The following is a 23,372-nucleotide window of genomic DNA, read 5'->3' as shown; positions in this document are numbered from 1 at the left end:
AGAGACAACTTCAGCCCTACTCCCTGGTGGGTCAACCACCTGCCAGGTGTCTCCATGTGTGAGGGGGGAAATCAGTAACTCACACGCAGACATCTGACAACACAAAATAGGGGTAGTACAGAGGTCAGAGTGAGTCACAGAATTAAAGAGAACTTCTGAGGATAAAATGTAAATATATCAAAGAAGGTTCATAACAGGATCATACCCCCCAAAAAATCACTGGGTCAATTTTAACTTCATTGCCTAAAATGATGGTACTACCCATTCTTGAAGCAGATGGGGGAAACAAGAATTTAAAAGATTCAGAATCAGAATCCCACAGATTCTGGATCAGATATTAATTAGCTTTTTAAAAAACTGACCTCTAGAAAAGGTTATATCACATATCACATTATATGCTAGAGAAAAAGGTCAAGGCCACTTCGTGGCCCATGGTCTAGAACTGTGCTGTCCAGTACACTAGCCACTATCTGAAGTTGAATATTAATTAATTAAAATTAAGCTAAATTAAAAATTCAGTTCCTCAGTAGCACCAGCCACATTTCCAGTGCTCAATAGCGCTCTGTGACTAGTGGCTACCATATTGGGTAGCACAGATACAGAACATTTCCATCATCACAGAAGGTTCTATTGGACAGCGCTTCTCCAAACTCTCTGACTCACCTCCCTGGTCACAGCTGAGTGGCCCAGATCAGGCCACCTAACCCAAGGGCAGTCGAAGGATGGCCAGAAGGTCTATAGGATGATCTAAATTGAGGGCTTTGCCCAGTAAAAAGGCAGTGGCTAACTCGCCAGCCAGTTGCTCTCTTTGGGGAGAGTCTGAGCTCAACAGAGTCAGTGAGTTGTAGTGGGGACATAAGAAGAGACACGACAGCAGAATTACAAAGCAGGGAGGGGAGCCACCAGTGGCGAGAGCCATGCTGAGAGAGGGAGATGGGGAGCGGCTGGAAGGAAATGTCTACTATCTGAGGAGCCCACAGGTTGGCCTGACTTCCAAATACCCTTCACCTGTGACTCTGTCTGCCAAAGCCAGCTGTCCCTGCACCCGGGGCAGCTGCAAGTGCCACGAACAAGACCCCAGCAGCAGCCTTCAGCCCGTGACATGGGAGATGGTCTGCAGAAGCCAGCTGTCTCGCTCCTCGTGTGGGAGAAAGCTCAGGCGTGTGCTCTGTGCTGGTTCTCAGAGTTCCTCGTGGGATAGAGCATGAGCTGCCCCAAATGGTAAACTGCTCGATGGAACACCCTTTTTTGGCTTCCTTTGTTTTCCTCTCACCTCTCCACTGCCCTGCTGGTGTTTCCTGGGACCATCCCCCGAATAAGCCACTTATACTCGAATCACTGCCTCAGAGGCTACTTCTGGGAGAATCTGAACTAAAACAGGTAAGGTAAACAGAGTAGGTCTTTGTACCTTGCAACGAAAAATGCCAAGCGTATATTGGCTCTGATCAATTTGGAGACTAGAATGTAATAAAAGACAATGAACGTTCATACATCACTGGTGAGAATGCAAAATGCTACAGCTCTTTGGGAAACAGCTTGGAAGTTTCTTATAAAGTTAAACATACACTTACCATATGACCCAGCAATCCCACTCCTAGATATTTACCCAAGGGAAATGAAAACTTATGTTCACACAAAAAGCTGTTCATGAATGTTTATAGTGGCTTTATTCATAGTCACCAAAAATTGGCAACAACCCAAATGTCCTTCAACTGGGGAACACATAAACAAACAATGGAATACTACTCAGAAATAAAAGGGAACTTATACACATGGCAACACAGTGAATCCAAATACATTATGCGAAGTGAAAGAAGCCAGACTCAAAAGGCTACATTCTACGTAATTTCATTTGTGATATTCTTGTAACGACAAGACACAGGGACAGAAAATAAATCTGAGGTTACAAGAAGCTGGGGCTGGGGGAGGAGATGACTATAAAGGAATCTGGGGGAATTTCAGAGGGTGACGAAAATGTTCTTGATTGCGGTAGTACTTATATGACTATATGTATTTGTTAAAATGTACAGAACCGTGCGATTTTAAAAGGTGAAGTTTACATCTTAATGAAATAAATGGGGAAAATAAAAGATAATAAAGACAATACTCTAAGCAAGGGCCCCAAACATGCTCTTGGACTGGCTGTGCCATAACCCGTCACGGCAGCTCAGGTGAGATGTAAATAAAGACATGCAGGCCAGTCGGTCAGGCAGCCCAGCCCATCTACAGCATCCCCTCATCCATGGACTCAGCCACTCTGCCCCAACACTCTCGAGATATGACGTACTCCCACCTGTCACAGTGCCCCCGGGGGAGTCATGTCAGATTTGGGGAGCTGGGGGAGAGGACATTCCCCTTCCCAATTCAGAATCACTGCTTTAGCTTCTCCTTAGGCCAGTACGGCCAGCCTACCAAGGGGAGAATGTCGACCAAAGTTTCCATTAGACAAATTAGAAACAACTTCCAAACACTCACCAGAGAACACAAGCAGACATCGGAGGCTGTGATTAGAGTTAAAATGAAAGGGGCATCAACAGATACATAAACAAAATGTGATACATCCACCCGACCCAATATCACGCGGCCACCAAAAGGAATGCAGTCCTGACACCTGCTACCACATGGATGAACCTTGAAAATGTCAGACTAAGTGAAAGAAGCCCAACACAAAAGGCCACATATTGTAAGATCGATTTATGTGAAATGTCCAGCCAAGAGAGGACACAGACTGCCAGGAGCTGCAACAGGGGCAAATGGCGAGTGACTACTCACAGGTGTAGGGCTTCTTTTTGGGATGAAACTGTGTTGGAATGAGGTAGTGTTGACGGTTGCACCACACTGTGAATACAGTGAAATTCACTGAAATGTACACTTTAAGTGGTGAATTTTGTGATATGTGAATTATATCTCAATCTTTTTAAAAAAGGAAAGAAAAGAAATACGCTCAAAGGCCAAACACTCATTACCAGAGACCCAGCCACTAGGCCAGAGTCCAAGGAAAGTGGCTCAGAAGGCTAGGGGACGGGTCGGGGTGGGAGTGGGGAGGAGAGGGGTGTGCTGCGGCCCGGTGTCACCTCCCCAGACCCACAGGCCTCGACCCGGCCATGCCGACCATAGGTAAGTTCCCTAAATTCTCTGATACTGAGAGCCTTTCTGCAAAGAGCAGAGAGGGCCTGGAGGATGGAGGGTGGGGTCTGGGGGGTGGCGGGTGATTCCTGGAGCTGGGACTCTGCTTCTGCTCGCATCTCACATGTGGTGTCTTGTTCACAGCCGTTTTCCCCGTTAGACTGGGAAGCCCCCGAGCACAAGGACCAGGTCCGCCTTGCTCACCTCTATGTCCACAGTCCCTGGAGCACGTGTGACGCTCAGAGTGACGGAACAAATGAGACCAGAGTGGAAATTAAAATCCTGTCTACAACTTGTCACAATATATGTCTGAAGACTCAAGTAGCACAGGATAGACAAAACCTTCTTTTGGGTTTCAACAGACAGGATTCAAGCTCTAGTTGTGCAACCCTGGGTGGGTCGTAGGTCTTCCCTGGCCTTCAGTTTCCTCTTCCTTTAAAAAGAGTTATTTGGCCAAGATGACCGTTCAGCACCTCCCCCAAACTCAAGCGCTGTATGATTCTGAAAGCATTTTTCCAAGGCGCTTAGAATTAAGTCAGTGCCATTGCAGAGGGACAGTCACCAGCCCAGAAGGCTCCATGTGTGCCTCATCCTTTCTGGCTGAGGTGTGGTTTAGTCTAAAGGCAAGAGTCAGAGGAGACACATCAGCTCCATTGACTAAGGCATAATATTTTCCATCAGGTGTCACAGCATTCTGTACTTTTTCCTTTTCCCCAGGGGACTCCCAAAAACTGTCCACACAAGCATCTGAAAATAATGTGTCCTGTGAAAAAGCATGCACACAGGCACACACACATCCCCCCTGGGGCAAAGAACCGCCAAGAGCCCAAACACGAAAAATCCTCCAGGCCCCCCTCCCCAGGCCAAGCTCCAGAAGCTGTATCCGGGAGATGCTGCATTTTTCTGGAATTGTGTCATTATTCACAAAGAAGTTCACTCTCAGGCCTCGCATCCACCCTAAAGCTGGGTTGGGCTGCCCAGAGCCACAGTGAAGAAAGAGCTGGCCACTCACACCATTTTTATGGTGAGCTATATGACCTCCAAACAAGCTGGGTGTGTGTCAGGGACAGAGCTGGGATGCTGGTCCAGCCTTGGAGAGGCCACACATCACACTTCAGGGACCAGGCTCACGCAGAGCTTGGACTCAGTCAATGGGACACATAAAACAGAGCAGCTGCATCGAGGACTCCAAGCTTCCAGTTAAAGGGGGAACACAGAGTGCAGGCTTGTCCCGCTCCTCCACAGGCCTCCAAAGGCAGGGTCCGGGGGCTGTGGAGACCATGACGCCGAGAGAAGCAGACATCAGCGACCTGGTGTGGCAGGTTTTCTGATGCAACCCAGAACCTGAGATAGTTCACGGTTGGCCCAATCCCCCACGCTCTTCCTTGGAATTTGGGAATTCCACCAAGGGCCGATGTAATCTACTCTACTACTGAGCTCTACCACTGAGCTCAGAGGGGCACTGGGTGGTGTGGACATCACTGCGTCGTCCCTGGGCTGTCACCACTGAGCTGTCTCCAGGCTCAGAAGGACATGACAGCAGTACTCCCTCACCAGCAGGTCAGGACAGCCAGGGTCTGAAACCAGCCTGGAGCAATGAGATGGTCAAGGAAAGCCAGGCCAGCATCCCCTACCGGGCATAGGACAGGGCCTTCACAGTCCACACTGACCATGACCCTTGCCCTCCAGTGTCCAACACTTTCCCTAAAAACTCCTGGCCTTTGGGACACTTGATTTACTGGCTCCAGGGGAAGAAGATGACTTACTTGATAAATAAATCTGGACAAGTTCCAAAGTTCAAACCCGCAACCAGGGTCTCATCTCTCAATTTCTTCAGGAAAGAGAAATGCTATTTATTGGGCTCTCCTCCAAGACCCCATAAACATGAGGGAAAAAACAATGAATGAGCCCCCCCAAGCCCCTCACTGAACCCCACTAGTCAGCAACTCACAACTAAAAGCAAACTCAATAAGGCCACAATTCCACCTGTCAACAATCCCACCTTTGCCTGTAAGTCAGGAGAAAACAGAAGTGAAGAATGTTCTACAGGAACACAGGAAGGTGGCTTTATGGGAAACATGAGGACAGAGGGAGGACTCTATTTGCCTAAGGTCACACTGCTACTCGGAGTAGAATGGAAACCAAACTCAGGCCATGTGACTCCTGGACCAGTGCTCTTCCCCCAGCGCCCCAGTGTAGCCACTGCACCCAGGTGTCTGGGTGCTCTGGGGGCCGGTGGAGCCATATGTCCCAGAGAGAGGCACTCATAGAACCTCCCGCCCCTCGGCCCTGGGAAAGGGCTGTGTTCCCGCTCACTGGGATCCAGCTGAGCCTCTCCCAGGAGTTTCACCATCTCTGCCCTCAGATTCCAAAAGGGGAAACAGCAGGGCAGCTCTCTTGTCTATCACAGGCCTGAGCTGCCAGGGATCAGAGCGTGGTGATCCATCAGTTGCCCCCGCCATCAGGACCAGAAGCTGGGGCTGCCAGGCTCCACCCCACACCGACCAGATAGTTTCCCTTCCACACACGGTCTTACTACTGACACACCTGCCCATCAGCATACCTTGCAGCACAAGCAGCGACAGGGACCTGCCGGGGAGAGTGCTGGCTGCAGCACCTCAAGCGAAACGCCTTATTCCAGGTTCCCGGGCCGGGGCGAGCTTGGCACACCTGTCCAGATGTAGCACTGTCTCAAGGCAGTTAGGCTAGGATGAAGAAAACAGGTTCCTGTTCATGGGAGAGCTGCAAGTGGGAGATGCACAGGGCAAAGGAGCAGGATGCAAGTTCAAGACCACCAAGATCAAGGCCAGTGGCTCTCAACACTGGGACACCTGGCAGTGTGTGGAGTCATTTTTGGCTGTCGTAACTACAGGAGTGTTACCAGCATCTAGGGATGCTGTTAAAAACATCCTCCAGGACTTCCCTGGTGGCGCAGTGGCTGAGAATCTGCCTACTGATGCAGGGGACACGGGTTCGAGCCCTGGTCTGGGAGGATCCCACATGCCGCGGAGCAATTGGGCCCGTGAGCCACAACTACTGAGCCTGCACGTCTGGAGCTTGTGCTCCGCGACAGTGAGAGGCCCGCGCACCGCGATGAAGAGTGGCCCCCGCTTGCCACAACTAGAGAAAGCCCTCGCACAGAAATGAAAACCCAACACAGCCACAAATAAATAAATAATTTTTTAAAAAAACAAACAAAACACCCTCCAGTGCACAGGACAACCCCACAATAAAGGCTTATCTAGCCCCAAATGTCAATACTGATAAGGCTGACAAACCCTGCTTTAGGCACATACCTTCTGGAAGGCTTTTTCTTTTACTTTTCCCCAGGCCCCTTTCATCATCCACAGCAAGAAAAGAACACGGGGAGCCTGACAATTACACCTTCAGATAAAAGTTCACAGCCTGTCAGAATGGAAGTTTGGGCTTTTCATCTATTACCATGACTATCAGGCACTGGGATGCAGGAAGGAAGGCCAGCCTTTGCGAAAATAACTCAGAGCAGAGACAGCTTTAAGAGGAAGTTCTCAGTACGTTCTTTAAAAAGTTTAAGCATCACAGAAAGGCCCTGGTGATGCCACAAGCATCCAACTTGTGCTACCTTTTTCATTTGATCAAATAAGCAGCCCTCTGCCAGGGGCTTTCGGATATGGCCTGATTTCTGTTGTAACGTGGTTTTAATCAAGGGATTGTGGCTCTTCATTCCTTCAGGAAATTCTGTCAAATGTTTCACATTCCTCATGGAGAACAACTGTCTGTACAGGTTAAGATCCCAAGTTTTAAATTGTGGGGTAAGTGGCGTTCTGTTGTTTCTTAATGTCAGTATGAGAAAAAATAAGAAGTGAAGAAGGAAAGAATGCAAATGTTCGTCAGTGAAAACACACACAAAACCAGAAACATTCTTCCCCTCATGTACAAGGTCAACAATATCCGGGTAAATTTGCTTCATGTTTTTGCAGACCGCTGATGGAACATGAGAAATGCTATTGCAAAGGCCCCTCACAGGAGCGCCGGGAGACGCCTAAAAATAGACATTTTACCCAACGGGGGGTTATCTATTAGAACTGCATCATTCCCAGCATGACTGAGCAGCACAAAGTGTGACACTGGGGCATGAAAAATATAGTAACGTATGCTATGACAAATTCTCTTTACTTAGAAGGGGAGGAGATAAACTCGGCCGTGACTAAGCCACTCCCTTTGAAGCTCACTGCCAATTTTCCACGTAGCTCGTACCCAGTTATCAAGATGCTGATTTGGGAAAGTGAGGGGAGCGATGGAGAGTCTGACACCTCCTTATCCCTTCCTGGAAGTAAGGGAGTGACATCAAAAGTTTTGTGAACCTTGTGCAAGTTAATTTCTCTGAGCCCCTCAGTTTTCATCTGGAAAATAGAGGTGGCTGTGAAAACTTAAAATGAGAATGTACAGGCCCAGGGCTCAGCACAGAGGAGGCCCTCACTCAACAACTGTGAGTTCATGCTGATTGGAAGGGACACCTTTCCAGGCACGGTCGACCCAGAGATCTGGGCACAGCACTCAGAGGGGAAATTCTGCCTCTCAAGAGTGTGTTTGGAGCCCAAAAGGACCCAACTCTTCACAGACTTGGTTTTTTTTAATCTACTCCGTGAGTCCCTATCCAGCTGGTCAGAAATGTGGGACGGCAGGGACTCCTGGGAGCAAAAATTGGTAAAGCTGTTCTGGAAAGCAATTTGGTAGCACTCACCAACATCCCTCCACCATCAAGTCCACTTCCGGTGTCTGCAATGTCCCTGCACACGTGCACAGAGATATGATAATGATAATAATGATGGTATAATAGTAGCCAACCTTTATGAAGCATTTAAAGAGTTCTAAATGTTTCACATGTAATTTATACACATACATTTGACACATTATAATCTGGTATAATCTACATGTGATATTTATTTGATATAGATAAGTAACTTCACCCTACAAAGTAGGTCTTGTTTTTTTGTTTTTTTTTTTAACTGTATTTGAACCAAGTAGGTTTTATTATTATCTTTATTTTACGGTATAGAAAGTGGAGACATGGAGAGCTTAGTAATTTGCCCTAGGTCAGGGGTCAACAAATGTTTTCAGTAAGAGGCCAGATGGTAAATATTTTAGGTGGACCAGATGGTTGCTGTCACAACTATTCAACTCTGCTGTTGCATCATGAAAGCAGCCCCAGACAACAGTAAACACATGAGCATGGCTGTATTCCAACAAAACTTTATTTATGGACACTGAATTTTGAATCTCAAAATATTTTCATATATCAGGAAACATTTATCTTTTGATTTTCTTTTTCAACCATTTGAAAATAAGAAAATCATTCTTGCCTCATGGGCCATACAAAAACATGAGGAGGGCAGATCTGGCCAGAGGGCTGCAGTTTGCCAACCCCGCCCTGGGTCGTACACCCCTGACCCCCAACCCCTCAAGTGAAGTCCCATTTCGAAGCCAGGCAGTCTAGCTCCAGAAGGCAGTCGTGATGTCATGCCTTCATTACTTCATTTAACAGCAAAAGGAAGGATATATAAATGGTTCAATAAGTTACGCATGCATATTATGAGATGTGTTGCAGCATTAAAAGTCATGCACACATGGACTGACCAGCAGCAGATCTGGACACGTGAAGTGAAAAAAGCAAGTTGTCCGTCAATATATACATCATGATCCCATACGTGTATTAAAAATAAAAGTAATTGTGTATATTATGTATACATAAATACACACTTATTGGTGGACATATAAACAGTGAACATAAAGAAACAGTTCTAGAAAGAACAGGAAACCTCATGGGCAGTGAGGGCGGCGGGTTGGTGACGGTGAGGGGAGTTTTGAGCTCTCCTGTGAATGTATGCTGCTCTGTAATTTGAACCATTTACATCCCAAATGCATCCTTCTACTTCTTGCATAATGAAAGGAAAAAAAAATTGAGGTCCTAGTTACAAGGCACTACTGACATACTTTGAGCTCTCTGAGCAGTTTCCATGTACTTGGATCTAAACAAAAGCTGGTTATAATTAATTACTGAAGGACAAAGACATTCTTTCCAGAAGGGAAAACAAACAAGCCAACAAAGGTGGCATAAACTATAGTAAGTAAACACAGCTATGTCTCTATCAATAGTGATTTTTTTAATTGCACATGTGTACAACCTAACCTTCTCTAGACACCATTAACCTTCAAACCAAGGATGTCAGTTGTAAACAAAGCTGTCAAGGTTTTCATCTGGTGTGTGATAGTCCAGGCCTAGCTTTCTTCCCTGCATAAACTTTAATTTATGAAGTTATTTTGGTTTGCTCCACTGGCATGAGCACAGCTAAAGGGGGAGTCATCGACTGGGGAAACGAGATTTCCCCCAGTGCCAATTTTTAAATCCAGCCTCCAGGTCATCTTATTTTTTGGATGCTTCCCACAGTCACATTTTTGGTTTGTTTTACATGAAAGAGCACATTCCCTTTCCCCAAGCCAGGTTTACCATTTCCCATTGTTCTTATTAAACGCATCTTATTCAAGTGGAATGTTCTCAGAGTTTCCGCCTTTCACTGGCCCGGGTAGGAGGCGTGGAGTGGATACCCCAAGACGGTCACATGGACTCTGCACTCCAGGTTGCCTCTGCGTGCCATGCAATCACATCTGCGGAACGTAAGAAGGTCCAAGATCCCACTCTGACCCCAGGACCCCAGACTTTTCTCATCTGGAACAGACCCCCATGAGGCCCTCAGCCACTCCCTCTGTGCCCATTAAAACAACAGCTGCCGAAGCAGACTCTGATGGTGCTAAAATGCAAACCTGGAAGGAGCCCAGTCCTTCGCAGGTGACATTCTCATCAGAGCTGTGAGGGCCTTTGGTTGACCAAACAATGAATGTTTTTAATCCTGAGCAACACCTGGCTTGGAGGGTCCAGGAGGGAGCTTTAAACCTCAACTAGGCATGCCATGCTAGTCTCAAATCCGTGACACAACTGTATGAATTGCTAAAACTGGCAAGAAGAGCTATCCTAGCCAGCATTTGAACCCAGCCAGCCATCTTGCAGCCTTCAGACATCATCTCTTCCGATGTGGCCATGACTGATTTCTTCAGCTGACTGATCTGTGATGGATCATCACTTGCCCCCTTTGAACAGGGCAATTCTAGTTCCTTGCTTTTGTGGTGGGATCGATTTTATGTTTTCCAAATGTTCTCCCACCACATTAGGAACAGAAAATAAACTGTTATACAATTTACTTTAGGTATATAGTTTTGTTGTTGTTGTTGTTGTTGTTGTTTTTGCGGTACGCAAGCCTCTCGCTGTTGTGGCCTCTCCCGTTGTGGAGCACAGGCTCCGGACGCGCAGGCTCAGCGGCCATGGCTCACGTGCCCAGCCGCTCCATGTTATGTGGGATCTTCCCGGACCGGGGCATGAACCCATGTCCCCTGAATCGGCAGGCAGACTCTCAACCACTGTGCCACCAGGGAAGCCCCGATATAGTTTTGTTTTTTTTTATGATGTTTACCCTCTTACTCTTGTTTTAAAGACACATTCACCCCAACCTTCATTGTGGCACTATTTTTTTTTTTTTTTTTGGCTGCGCCAGGTCTTAGCGGCGGCACACAGGATCTTTGTTGCCACGTGCGGGATATTTAGTTGCGGCATGTGAACTCTTAGTTGCCGCATGTGGGATCTAGTTCCCTGACCAGGGATCGAACCCGGGCCCACTGCATTGGGAGCGCAGAGTCTTAGCCCCTGGACCACTAGGGAAGTCCCTACCCTCTTACACTTTTAAATGCACGATACAGTATTGTTTATTGTTAACTATAGGCACAATGTGTACAGCAGATCTCTAGAATTATTCTTGCATAACTGAAACTCTATACCTATTAAACAGCAACTCCGCATTGCCCTCCTCCCCTCCAGCTCATGGTAACCACTCTACTTTCTGCTTCTATCAGTTTGACTATTTCAGTTTCCTCATATAAGTGGAATCATACAGTGTTTGTCCTTCTGTGAAGAGCTTATTTCACTTAGCATAACGTTCTCAAGATTCATCCACGTTGTCTGTCGCATGTGGCAGGATTTCCTTCTTTTTTAAGGCTGAATAATATACCACTGTGTGTGTGTGTGTGTGTGTGTGCGCGCGCGCGCACCACATTTTCTTAATCCATTCATCTGTCAAAGGACATTTAGGTTGTTTCCATCTCTTTGCTATAGTGAATAATGCTGCAATGAACATGGGTGTGCAAACATCTCTTTGAGATCCTGATTTCAATTCTTTTTGATAAATACCCAGAAGTGGAATTGCTATCATATGGTAGTTCTATTTTTAGTATTTTGAGGACCCTCCATACTGTTTCCCGCAGCAGCTGCACTGTTTTACATTCCCATCAACAGGGCACAGGGGTTCCAGTTTCTCCACACCCTCGCCAACACTTTTTATTTTTTGTTTTTTGACAACGGCCATCCTAACGGGTGTGAAGTATTATCTCACTGTGGCTCTGATTTGCACTCCCCTGATGATTAGAGATGTTGAGTATCTTTTCATATACTTGTCAGCCATTTGTATGTCTTCTTTGGAGAAATGTCTGTTCAAGTCCTTTGCCTTTTTTTTAATTGGGTTATTTGGTTTTTTGCTATTGAGTTCTAGGAGTCCCTTATTTTGGGGGGATATTAATCTCTTATCAGATATGTGGTTTGCAAACATACAGTTTACTTCAGAGCAGTGTTTTATGGCCTATTTGAATGCAAGATTTTCAGACATCTATATGAGGAGTCAGCAAGATAATGCCTGTGGGCCAAATCTGGCCCACGTCCATTTGTTTAGGCATAGGCTATGGCTGCTTTCAAGCTACCATGGTCAAGTTCAGTAGTACCACAGAGGCCACCCAGGCCACAAGCCTAAAATATTTACTATCTGCCCTTTTCAGAAAAGGTTTGCTAAACCCTGGTATACAGGATCAAGGCTTAAACGCAAATGTCTATTTTGGCCCCAACCATAATGTAACAGGAAGGACAATTCTGAGTCAGACTGTTCTCTTTAAACACTGTGATTTTTGTGACTGGAAACAACTTTAAAACCCAAGCTCCTACCACCCAGGACTACAAGTTACTGAGGAGTCTCTGGCACTACCAGGAGGTGCCTATTCTTACACAGTTGGGGTGGACAGTCGTGGTTTTCACTTTGTGGCCCTCCTTCCTCCCCTCCTCCGACAGCCATTCAACCTGACCCCCTGCCATCATTCCTTCCCTCCACTCCAGGCATCAGACAGGCAAGAGATATCGTGCTACCAAAAAGTGTATCTTCCAGGACTTTCCGGCTGCTTTTCCGAAAAGATGCTCTCTTTGCACTGGGGTTGCTAAGAGGGCTGCTATGGGACCCCCTGAGCAGCCAAGAATTAAGTGGAGGAGAGACCAGCAGAGCTGTGAGGGACAGAAAGAACCCCAGGGACATTGTTTGAATCCTGGACCCAGAAATCCAACAATACCCTAGATTCCCAGACACATGAGGCCACAAATTCTCATTTTTGTTTAAGCTAGTTAGATTTGCATTTCTGTCACTTGCTACCCAAGGATTTCTGAGTACTGCAGTTGTGATCTTTTCATGTTCTACTCCTTGCAGTTAAGAGTTCACAGATTATTTTCCATGTTTCTGCATTATCTTAAGAATTTTCACCTTTAATGGGTATATAACCCATTAGATGGGACAAACCTGACCTGGCTACCCAGCCTACTGCTACAACACAGACCCCACTGGGTGCCATAATCCAGACTCGGCAAATCTTGCACACGGCACAAGACACAACCGGCAGAGTACCATGATGCCATGGGCAGCCCCTGTCATGCAGGAGACCACCTCCAATCAGCCAGGTGCCCACCTAACCAACAAGCCCAGGTATTGCCTGGGCACCAATGCTAATGAGGCTATCTTCCTAGTGTCAATGAGTTACAGCCTGTGGGTGTTTAGCTATGAAAGCCCGACAGCAACCCTTCCCCTGCCTAGACCTCGTCCCCCACATCCAAGACTCCACGCTGTCGGATTCCCCACTAAGCAGTAAAACTTTCCCACTTAGTGCTCAATCTTTGGTCTCTTAGTCTTTATTTTTTTCTTTAACAGAGGGTAAGTTACTTGTGTTATTTGCAAGCTTTTCCCTCAAGGAGGCAAGTTCCAGATCAAGGCAGAGACCATGTCTGCCAGGCTACCCCAGTCGCCCCAGTGCCTGGTACCAGAGCAGGGCTCAGTGCCTGTTTGTTGGTGGATAAATTAAATGAATGAATGAATATTTCCTAAGTGCCAGTCACTACAGCATTTTTCACAATCATGTATATATAACACTGCCTCTTTCTACAGTTATGCCAGCTTCATTCTGGCAAAAGACACTCCCAGAGAAGTTTGTGGTCAGCAGTGTAGGACAGAATTTGAAGAAAGACCCGTGTTAGGAAAAGCTACATTTTGGCGAAGGCTCATTGGACCTGTCAGCAGCTGACAGGGCTGGGAAGAGAGTGCACTGTAGACCACCTGTCACATGTCCCTAAAGCAAAGTTGCTCGAGGGTTACTACTCCCTTTTGCCCACAGGAAAGAGCCCTCCTTGTGACCACAAACGGACCACAGGCCAACCCCTCAGGTTGGCATGGTCCAGCCCAGCTTTGCCCTCCTCCATTTGTTCTCACAGAAGCCCTGGAAATAGGTGGTGGTACCATCCCTAGTTTATAGGTGAGGAAACCAAGAGAATGATTTGGTATAGGTCACCCCGCCTAGGAAGTGCTGCATTAATTTTTTTATTTTTTTGGCCACGCTGCGCGTCATGCGGGATCTTATTTCCCTGACCAGGGATCGAACCTGTGCCCCCTGCAGTCGAAGTGCAGAGTCCTAACCACTGGACCGCCAGGGAAGTCCTTTTTGTCTTTTTTGGTGTTGCATTAATTAAGAAGGAGATGGTTAGGCTGAGGCAGCCTACATAAGCCAACCAAAATCTAAGCCTGTAAGTGCTTCGAGGTTACGAAATTAAAAGGCTAAGGACAACCAATCACAAAGAGCCAACTGGGCTTTACACTTCAGTCAACTGAATCATTTCCTTTCTTTGCTTTCGCAGTTTCTCTATATAAGTCCCCCCAGCCCCCAGTCAGTGGAACACTCCTAACTGCTTCTGGTTTGGCACTGCCCGATAGGAACTGATTTCTGCTCCAATAAACCCTTAAAAATTTTAATATCCCTCAGTTTATCTTTTAACAGAAGTGTCTAGAGCCCAGATGTTTTTCAACCCCTAACCCACACTCTTGCAATCAACCGTGGTCACAGATGGACCAATGGCCCCAGCAAAGGGCTAAGAGTCTGGCACCAGCCTGCTCCCTCTGACCTCAGGGCCCTGTGGCCTGGGCATCTGCATCCTGGATGTTCCAGCTGGCCAGCATCAAGTCATGAACCTCTCTGCATCCTCTTTCCTTTCAAAACCCTGCTTCCGAGGGGTCTGCCCATGTGGACAGAAGGCCCTGCTTCTGAGGCGTCTGCCCACGTGGACAGAAGGCTGCTACAAGCCCCCTTTCAGCCCCCGCAGCCCCTGCATGGTTCGGGCCTCTGATGAGGAAGCTCCAGGTTCCTTTACTTCATTCTCCTTGGGGTTTTTTGTTTTTTATTTGTTTGTTTGTTTTTCTGTTTGGTTTTAGTCAATGAGCTTTCTCAATAACAAAACTTCCTTCCTCTCTTTCGAGCAAGAAGTCAGGCTCTGAAGGTTGCAGACATCATTTAGATTTTACAAAAAAGAAATAAATATATATATATTTTTTTGGCTGGGGGGGGGGCTGCGTTGGGTCTTCGTTGCTGCGCACGGGCTCTCTCTAGTTGCGGCGAGCAGGGCTACTCTTCGTTGCGGTTCGTGGGCTTCTCATTAGGTGGCTTCTCTTGTTGCGGAGCATGGGCTCTAGGCACACGGGCTCAGTAGTTGTGGCTCACAGGCTCTAGAGTGCAGGCTCAGCAGTTGTGGCGCATGGGCTGACTTGCTCCACGGCATGTGGGATCTTCCCGGACCAGGGCTCGAACCCGTGTCCCCTGCACTGGCAGGCAGATTCTTAACCACTGCGCCACCAGGGAAGCCCTATATATATTTTTAAGTGGAAAATCATGTTTTTCAAATGGCTTGGTTTCAACACTGCCTCCCCAAAGTTTTCTACTGAGTGTCTTCTGCTCTTTCACGGTAAAGTGACTATGTAACTTATTGTCCAAACAGGGACCCTTTTAAGAATGAAAGGGGACACTATGAACCCTAACACTGGCCACATTATCACCCTTCTTTGCAGGGGTCACCACTTCTCGACGGGGCCCAGGAGAACGTGGCGAACCACTTCCAGACAGCAAACTGCATTCGGTTATTTAATGTCGGGCCCTGGAATAGTCAACCGCCATGCAGTCCACTTTTAAATAAAGAAGAAGATTCTCTTCACTCTGCTCTATGACACTGGAGCTTGAGTGTCTAACAGAAGGGAGGTGTTTCTCTGTTTCCTGCCCAAGAAGCCAAAGGATCCAGCTTTAAGGATCTTTATTTTCTAGCAGTAATTCTAATGTGCTGAGACTAAACCTTTGTAGTCCCCGAATTTTCTCAGGCGCTGAGGAGTGGGGTGTCTAGTTCCAGAACAAAGAGGGCTGGGAGGATCACTGTGTCCATCCCAGCCGCCAGGCATGGCCACACCCATCATTCCAGATGGAATCGAATCTCTGCCCTTTATTTTAAAACTTCAGAGGAAATCGTGCCACCTCCCCAGGGTGAGCTAGTCCAAATTTTCACTGTGATCTTCAGGGCTAGGCACCTCTCCTTCCAGTTCACCCTCCACCCAGGAAAGCAATAACATCTGATCTTCTAGCCTGTCATCTGGGCAGCTTCCATCCACTATAAGGGGTATCCTCTCCTCTGCAGGCCAGAAAGCCCTCTCTGCACCCAGAAAATACTCAGGACATGAAAAAGGCACACACACACACACACACACACACACACACACACACACACACACACACACACACACACACAGATCCCCCTTCCTCCCCAGCTCAGCAGGCTCCCCTCCTGGCCTTTTAATCCCCAGTCAGATTGCAAATGGAAAGACAGGAAATGCAAGATTCAGTGCTTGAGCCATTTCCATCTTAACTCCAGCCCTCCCCCACCCCAGCCTCTCTTCCCTTGACAGACAGACAACCCATTTAGAGCTCGCCCATAATAGTCTTTCCTGTAAGAACTTGTAAACAGCATCCTTGGAGCTTCAGCTTGGGTATTTCCCAGCTCACTTGCTTCCATTTCCTTTGTCATGGAATGTTCCCATGGGGAGTGGGAGAAGCTGATGGGAGGGTCTCTCCCCTTCCACCTGCCTTCCCCGGCTCCCCACCTCCTTCAGTATCCCAGAAGTTTAAGGGTCTTCCCCTTGAACACTGCTGCTGTCACTTAGCTTTGTGTGTTACTTTTTGTCTCCTTGAAGAAAGCCCTTCCATTCAGTAAACTGGAGACTCCAGATAATGCCTGCCATGGCCTTCACTCCAACACATTCCGACTGCTAAGTATTCATACAGGGTTCTTGCCAGTTCTCAGCATTAAATGAACAATATCTGTGCCTGCTGAAATTATGTTTTAAGTGAACCCTGTGCCTGCAAAACTGTTTTTAAAAAAAAAAAAAAAGAACTTGTTTTTATTATATAACTTAAAGTTTTCAAGGCAAATATATTATGGAAAAGGACAGGGGTCCCAAACTGGGGGTTGGTTAGGTGACATAATTGAGTAAAGGGGGCTTGGTATGAGGCAAGAGGGAATAGTGGGGTCTATGGTGAAATGTAGAGCCTGAAACCCTGCCCCAAAATAGACAACCAATATACAACTGTAGACAGATGTTGCTACATAAAAACTCTTATTTCATATTGACAGAACTTCCAGTTTTCATTTTTTTTTATTTTTGAATTTTATTTATTTTTTTATACAGCAGGTCCTTATTAGTCATCATTTTCTTTTTTTTTTTTTTACGGTACGTGGGCCTCTCACTTTTGTGGCCTCTCCCATTGCAGGGCACAGGCTCTGGACGTGCAGGCTCAGCAGCCATGGCTGACGGGCCCAGCCACTCCGCGTCATGTGGGATCTTCCCGGACCGGGGCACGAACCCACGTCCCCTGCATCGGCAGGCGGACTCTCAACCACTGCGCCACCAGGGAAGCCCCTTAGTCATCAATTTTATACACATCAGTGTATACATGTCAATCCCAATCGCCCAATTCATCACACCCCCACCCCCACCCACCCACAGCTTTCCACCCTTGGCGTCGATACATTTGTTCTCTACTTCTGTGTCTCAATTTCTGCCCTGCAAATGGTTCATCTGTACCATTTTTCTAGGTTCCACATATATGCGCTAACATACAATATTTGTTTTTCTCTTTCTGATTTACTTCACTCTGTATGACACTCTCCAGATGCATGCACGTCTCTACAAATGACCCAATTTCGTTCCTTTTTATGGCTGAGTAATATTCCATTGTATATATGTACCACATCTTCTTTATCCATTCGTCTGTCGGTGGGCATGTAGGTTGTTTCCATGACCTGGCTATTGTAAACAATGCTGCAATGAACATTGGGGTGCATGTGTCTTTTTGAATTATGGTTTTCACTGGGTATATGCCCAGTAGTGGGATTGCTGAATCATATGGTAATTCAATTTTTAGTTTTTTTAAGGAACCTCCATACTGTTCTCCATAGTGGCTGTATCAATTTACATTCCCACCAACAGTGCAAGAGGGTTCCCTTTTCTCCACACCCTCTCCAGCATTTGTTGTTTGTAGATTTTCTGATGATGCCCATTCTAACTGGTGTGAGGTGATACCACATTGTAGTTTTGATTTGCATTTCTCTAATAATTACTGATGTTGAGCAGCTTTTCATGTGCTTCTTCGCCATCTGTAGGTCTTCTTTGGAGAAATGTCTATTTAGGTCTTCTGCCCATTTTTGGATTGGGTTGTTTGTTTTTTTAATATTGAGCTGCATGAGCTGTTTATATATTTTGGAGATTAATCCTTTGTCCGTTGATTCATTTGCAAATACTTTCTCCCATTTTGAGGGTTGTCTTTTCGTCTTGTTTATGGTTTCCTTTGCTGTGCAAAAGCTTTCAAGTTTCATTAAGTCCCATTTGTTTATTTTTGTTTTTATCTCCATTACTCTAGGAGGTGGATCAAAAAAGATCTTGCTGTGATTTATGTCAAAGAGTGTTCTTCCTATGTTTTCCTCTAAGAGTTTTATAGTGTCTGGTCTTACACTTAGGTCTCTAATCCATTATGAGTTCATTTTTGTGTATGGTGTTAGGGATTGTTCTAATTTCATTCTTTTACATGTAGCTGTCCAGTTTTCCCAGCACCACTTATTGAAGAGACTGTCTTTTCTCCATTGTATATCCTTACTTCTTTGTCATAGATTAGTTGACCATAGGTGCGTGGGTTTATCTCTGGGCTTTCTATCTTGTTCCACTGATCTATGTTTCTGTTTTTGTGCCAGTACCATATTGTCTTGATTACTGTAGCTTTGTAGTATAGTCTGAACTCAGGAAGTCTGATTTCTCCAGCTCCGTTCTTTTCCCTCAAGACTGCTTTGGCTATTCGGGGTCTTTTGTGTTTCCATGCAAATTTTAAGATTTTTTTGTTCTAGTTCCGTAAAAAATGCTATTGGTAATTTGATAGGGACTGCATTGAATCTGTAGATTGCTTTGGGTAGTAGAGTCATTTTCACAATATTGATTCTTCCAATCCAAGAACATGGTATATCTCTCCATCTGTTGGTATCATCTTTAAGTTCTTTCATCAGTGTCTTACAGTTTTCTGCATACAGGTCTTTTGTCTCCTTAGGTAGGTTTATTCCTAGGTATTTTATTCTTTTTGTTGCAATGGTAAATGGGAGTGTTTCCTTAATTTCTCTTTCAGATTTTTCATCATTAGTGTATAGGAATGCAAGAGATTTCTGTGCATTAATTTTGTATCCTGCAACTTTACCAAATTCTTGAGTAGCTCTAGTAGTTTTCTGCTGGCATCTTTAGGATTCTCTACGTATAGTATCATGTCATCGCAAACAGTGACAGTTTTACTTCTTCTTTTCCAATTTGTATTCCTTTTATTTCTTTTTCTTCTCTGATTGCTGTGGCTAGGACTTCCAAAACTATGCTGAATAATAGTGGTGACAGTGGACATCCTTGTCTTGTTCCTGATCTTCGAGGAAATGCTTTCAGTTTTTCACCATTGAGAATGATGTCGTATATGGCCTTTATTATGTTGAGGTAGGTTCCCTCTATGCCCACTTTCTGGAGAGTTTTTATCATAACTGGGTGTTGAATTTTGTCAAAAGCTTTTTCTGCATCTATTGAGATGATCATATGGTTGTTATTCTTCAATTTGTTAATATGGTTTATCACATTGATTTATGGTATATTGAAGAATCCTTGCATCCCTGGGATAAATACCACTTGATCATGGTGTATGATTCTTTTAATGTGTTGTTGGATTCTGTTTGCTAGTATTTTGTTGAGGATATTTACATCTATATTCATCAGTGATATTGGTCTGTAATTTTCTTTTTTTGTAGTATCTTTGTCTGGTTTTGGTATCAGGGTGATGGTGGCCTCATAGAATGAGTTTGGGAGTGTTCCTTCCCCTGCAATTTTTTGGAAGAGTGTGAGAAGGATGGGTGTTAGCTCTTCTCTAAATGTTTGATAGAACTCACCTGTGAAACCATGTGGTCCTGGACTTCTGTTTGTTGGAAGATTTTTAATCACAGTTTCAATTTCATTACTTGTGATTGGTCTGTTCATATTTTCTATTTCTTCCTGGTAGAGTCTTAGAACATTATACCTTTCTAAGAATTTGTCCATTTCTTCCAGGTTGTCCATTTTATTGGCATAGAGTTGCTTGTAGTAGTCTCCTTAGGACGCTTTGTATTTCTGCGTTGTCTGTTGTAACTTCTCCCTTTTCATTTCTAATTTTATTGATTTGAGTTCTCTCCCTCTTTTTCTTGATGAGTCTGGCTAATGGTTTATCAATTTTGTTTTATCTTCTCCAAGAACCAGCTTTTAGTTTTATTGATCCTTGCTATTGTTTTCTTTGTTTCTATTTCATTTATTTCTGTTCTAATCTTGATGATTTCTTTCCTTCTGCTAACTCTGGGTTTTGTTTATTCTTTCTCTAGTTCCTTCAGGTGTAAGGTTAGATTGTTTATTTGAGATTTTTCTTGTTTCTTGAGGTAGGCTTGTATAGCTATAAACTTCCCTCTTAGAACTGCTTTTTCTGCCTCCCATAGGTTTTGGAGTGTCATGTTTTCATTGTCATTTGTCTCTAGGTATTTTTTGATTTCCTCTTTGATTTCTTCAGTGATCTCTTGGTTATTTAGTAACGTATTGTTTAGCCTCCATGTGTTTGTGTTTTTTACGTTTCTTTCCCTGTAATTCATTTCTAATCTCATAGCATTGTGGTCAGAAAAGATGCTTGATATGATTTCATTTTTCTTAAATTTACTGTGGCTTGATTTGTGACCCAAGATGTGATCTATCCTGGAGAATGTTCTGTGCGCACTTGAGAAGAAAGTGTAATCTGCTGTTTCTGGATGGAATGTCCTATAAGTATCAATTAAATCTATCTGGTCTTTTGTGTCATTTAAAGCTTCTGTTTCCTTATTTATTTTCATTTTGGATGATCTGTCCATGGGTGTAAGTGAGGTGTTAAAGTCCCCCACTATGATTGTGTTACTGTCGATTTCCTCTTTTATAGCTGTTAGCAGTTACCTTATGTATTGAGGTGCTCCTACGTTGGGTGCATATATGTTTATAATTGTTATATCTTCTTCTTTGATTGATCCCTTGATTGTTATGTAATGTCCTTCCTTGTCTCTTGTAACATTCTTTATTTTAAAGTCTATTTTATCTGACATGAGTATTGCTACTCCAGTTTTCTTTTGATTTCCACTGGCATGGAATATCTTTATCCATCCCCTCACTTTCAGTCTGTACATGTCCTTAGGTCAGAAGTGGGTCTCTTGTAGACAGCATATAGATGGGTCTTGTTTTTGTATCCATTCCGCAAGCCTGTGTCTTTGGGTTGGAGCATTTAATCCATTCACATTTAAGGTAATTATCGATCCGTATGTTCCTATGACCATTTTATTAATCGTTTTGGGTTTCTTTTTGAAGGTCCTTTTCTTCCCTAGTGTTTCTCACTTAGAGAAGTTCCTTTAGCATTTGTTGTAGAGCTGGTTTGCTGGTGCTGAATTCTTTTAGCTTTTGCTTGTCTGTAAAGCTTTTGATTTCTCCATCGAATCTGAATGAGATCCTTGCCGGGTAGAGTAATCTTGGTTGTAGGTTCTTCCCTTGCATCACTTTAAGTATATCATGCCACTGCCTTCTGGCTTGTAGAGTTTCTGCTGAGAAATCAGCTGTTAACCTTATGGGAGTTCCCTTGTATATTATTTGTTGTTTTTCCCTTGCTGCTTTCAATAATTTTTCTTTGTCTTTAATTTTTGCCAGTTTGATTACTTTGTGTCTTGGCGTGTTTTTCCTTGGGTTTATCCTGTATGGGACTCTCTGCGCTTCCTGGACTTGGGTGGCTATTTTCCTTTCCCATGTTGGGGAAGTTTTCGACTATAATCTCTTCAAATATTTTCTCAGGTCCTTTCTCTCTCTCTTCTCCTTCTGGGACCCCTATCATGCGAATGTTGTTGCGTTTAATGTTGTCCCAGAGGTCTCTTAGGCTGTCTTCATTTCTTTTCATTCTTTTTTTTTATTCTGTTCCGCAGCAGTGAATTCCACCATTCTGTCTTCCAGGTCACTTATCCGTTCTTCTGCCTCAGTTATTCTGCTATTGATTCCTTCTAGTATAGTTTTCATTTCAGTTATTGTATTGTTCATCTCTGTTTTTTTGTTCTTTAATTCTTCCAGGTCTTTGTTAAACGTTTCTTGCATGTTCTCCATCTTTGCCTCCATTTTTTTTCCAAGGTCGTGGATCATCTTCACTATCATTATTCTGAATTTGTTTTCTGGAAGGTTGCCTATCTCCACTTCATTTAGCTGTTTTTCTGGGGTTTTATCTTGTTCCTTCATCTGGTACATAGCCCTGTGCCTTTTCATCCTGTCTATCTTTCTGTGAATGTGGTTTTTGTTCCACAGGCTGCAGGATTGTAGTTCTTCTTGCTTCTCGACACAGAACTTTTAAATTCTGCCAGTAGTAGTGGCCCTCAACAGATATTGCTCCATAAAAACTCTTATTTCATATTGCCAGAACTTCCAGTTTTCTAAGAGAAGTCTTAAGTCAGGAATGTTTTGTGAAATATTCTGATTTTTAAAATAGTGTGTGGGCTGAACAGTTTGCAACCCCTGGACTAAATGATAAATAGCCCCTGCTACAACCTGGGCCCCAGCACTGTTGGGCACTGTGACCATCTGCACAAAGGAACACAATACTGGCGGCCTTTTCTCAATAAAAATATACAAGATACACTGAGAATAAAGCTCTTAACTAGTTTGCAGGCCCCTGTGATGGAGCAGAAACCAGTAACTCAAATAAATAGTCCTACAAAACAAAGGCCTATACCTTCCTTCCCAAACTCAAAGCAGGGGAGTGGGCCCTAGACCCAACAGAGCAGAAAAGTGCATGTAAGAATCATCTTCGCTTGCTTGGTTTAAACAACTGAGAAGACACAGGATGCTGGGAAGTTATTTATCCTCTTTAAGCCTCCATTTCCTCATCTGTGAAATGGAGGTAACAATAGCACAATCCTAATAGGATCCCTGTTAGGACTGAAACTGTTCATCAGCCTTTGGCCAACAGCCAGCCTCAGGAGCTTCCTGGTGCTCCTGGGTTCATAATTCATCCCAAAAGTATTTATTGAGCACCTTCTGTATACCGGTACACAACAAAGAGCAATAAATAGGCACAGGTCCTGGCCTCCCCAAATCCACTTTTAATTCTAACAGTAAATCCTAAATATAACACATTTTCAAAAAGAAAAAAAAAAGTGTCAGAAATTACTCAAGTATATGTCCTTGTACCTTCATATTAAAATGATTCATACATTTTGTTATTGAACCAATTCACGAGTTTGGGGGAGTTTAAGCAGCCTGAGTGTGTCTTCTAATGGGCCCTCAATGAAAAAAAAAATTGTCACATACTCCCACTCCACAGCATTTGTAACACGTCTAGCTGGCCCACAAACAGTAGTACATTGGGTTTTTTCTTCACTGAGGAACTAATTTACATAGACTTAATGG

The 23,372-nt window shown here is 44.6% G+C and overlaps 1 protein-coding gene and 1 non-coding gene across 8 annotated transcripts in view; both read right to left on the bottom strand.

The window, feature by feature from the left end:
- GRK5 (G protein-coupled receptor kinase 5) overlaps positions 1–23,372 on the bottom strand; it is a 224,016-nt gene that overhangs the window by 179,605 nt on the left and 21,039 nt on the right. For 4 of the 7 annotated variants that reach the window (XM_089898230.1, XM_089898231.1, XM_089898232.1 and 1 more), the window contains exon 2: positions 5,690–5,831. The exons of the other annotated variants lie outside the window; for them this stretch is intronic. The gene's annotated coding sequence lies outside the window, so the exon portion shown is untranslated. The remainder of the gene's footprint in view (positions 1–5,689; positions 5,832–23,372) is intronic. 7 annotated transcript variants of the gene reach the window in all.
- On the bottom strand, positions 13,930–14,002 carry TRNAR-UCG (transfer RNA arginine (anticodon UCG)). Its single transcript has one exon. It is a non-coding gene; the product is annotated as a tRNA-Arg (tRNA).

Source organism: Delphinapterus leucas, chromosome 16, assembly GCF_059928025.1.
Source record: "Delphinapterus leucas isolate spDelLeu-1000000601 "Yukka" chromosome 16, BTC_Dleu_Yukka2, whole genome shotgun sequence".
NCBI lineage: Eukaryota > Metazoa > Chordata > Mammalia > Artiodactyla > Monodontidae > Delphinapterus > Delphinapterus leucas.
This window is presented reverse-complemented; position numbering and strand designations above follow the sequence as displayed.